Consider the following 1,779-nt stretch of genomic DNA (forward strand, 5'->3'; position numbering starts at 1 on the left):
ACCACAACCTCATGATCAACTTGGTCCTTACCACATAGGGGTCACAGCATATGTACCAGTTCCTTCTTTATTTTTAGTTTCCCTTTCCTAAAAATCTTTGGTTCCTTTTTACCTAATCAAATCTTATATTGTAAACATGAAATTTATTGTTATCATTCCCTGAGATTTTATAAAATTTCTGGCTGCTATACAACTTTTTTCTTTTTTAAAGAAAATTTAAAAATAGTAAAAAAAAAAAAAAAAAGAAATGGTACAGGATTTTTAAACAAAATGACAGGAATCTGACAACGATTATTATGGTGCATATTGTTGTTCTCAAATTAGTTGTTCAGATGCCCATATATAAGCATGCAAAATTGATCAAAAAATCAAATAGAAATAAAAGAAACTTTAAGCATCAACTGCTCCTTTCAATAGACCAGTAGAGATCATTAGTACAATTACCAAGCTACCCTGTATGCATATTTCCTTTCTTTCTTTCAATGCCACTGATTATCTACAGAACTCATTTAGGTACTTCATTATCTATTTTTTAATTTATCATTAACTATCATATTAATTAGGTCATGTCCATAGTACGATGGACATTGTAACATCCAAAAATTATATACCAGTCAACAATTGTGTTTCATCAACTACTTGCCAGGAACTAGCCTAGAAATTGGTAATATAGAGATCAATGATATACTGGTGGAAACTTGAAGACATCTGCAGTGTCTTGGGGAAGATAATTCTCTGAATAATATGACATGATAGAACTATGTGCACTCCTGGTCCAGATTATGATAGGGCTGGTGGGAGGGGAGGTTCATTAGAAAAAGACTGAACTAGAACTGAAGTTTAAAGAATAAAATGAACCTAGTGAGACAACCAGATGGGTCAACAAATGTTGAACATTATACAAAAAGAAGTAAAAGAAAAAGACGGGCTGTTGTGGGGAGATCTGTAAAGAATTCACTGACTGGAAAACAGAGTGAAAAAAAAAGAAAGCAAGAAATGAAGGTGGAAGTGAAGAGGCCAAATGAAGCACCCTCATAAAAGGTTTCATATATTACTGAAAGGGTTAAGTTTCAAAATGCGATAGAAAAATATTGAGAGAACTCAGCCAGGAAGGACTATTAAGTATCAATAATAGCAATAAAAGTGGTAATAGCAATAATCACATGTTGAACATTATTGATATTCAAGGCACTGTGCCACATAGATTATTTAATCCTCAAAACAAAGCTAAAATAGTAATTGTAATCTCAATTTCCCAATGAGGAAATTGAAGCTTATAGAGGTTAAACAACTTGCCCAAGATTATAGCTACTAACTGTTGGCACTGGTTATAAATCCAATTCTGCCTCATTCAGAAGCTCACACTCTTAACCACAAAGTTCAGATTTATATTTCCAAAAGATCACTTTGGCAGTAGTGTGAAAAACTAATTGAAGGGGACCAAGCCTAGAGGCAAACACTTTATTTAAAACACTGTTCACAAAGATACTAAAAGTTTGAGAGCCTGCACTGTTAGAGAGTGGATCTAAGAGATACGAGGGAGATCTAAGTGAAAACAGTTGGCAACTGCCTCACTGTGGGAAACGAACATGGGAAATCAAAGGTGATTTCAAGTAACTGGGTTATTGATGTCAACATAGGATGTCTCAGATGGGGAAATTGAGAGATAATAAAATCTTCTTGTGAGAGTGTTGAGATTATGGTGCTGATAGAAAATTCCCACAAAACTTGATACCTGGAGAGATGTGTATGGCAGGCCTTGGGATTTAGGTGATACAT

This window comes from Octodon degus, unplaced genomic scaffold (assembly GCF_000260255.1).
Source record: "Octodon degus isolate 3935 unplaced genomic scaffold, OctDeg1.0 scaffold00294, whole genome shotgun sequence".
NCBI classification, from domain to species: Eukaryota; Metazoa; Chordata; class Mammalia; order Rodentia; family Octodontidae; genus Octodon; species Octodon degus.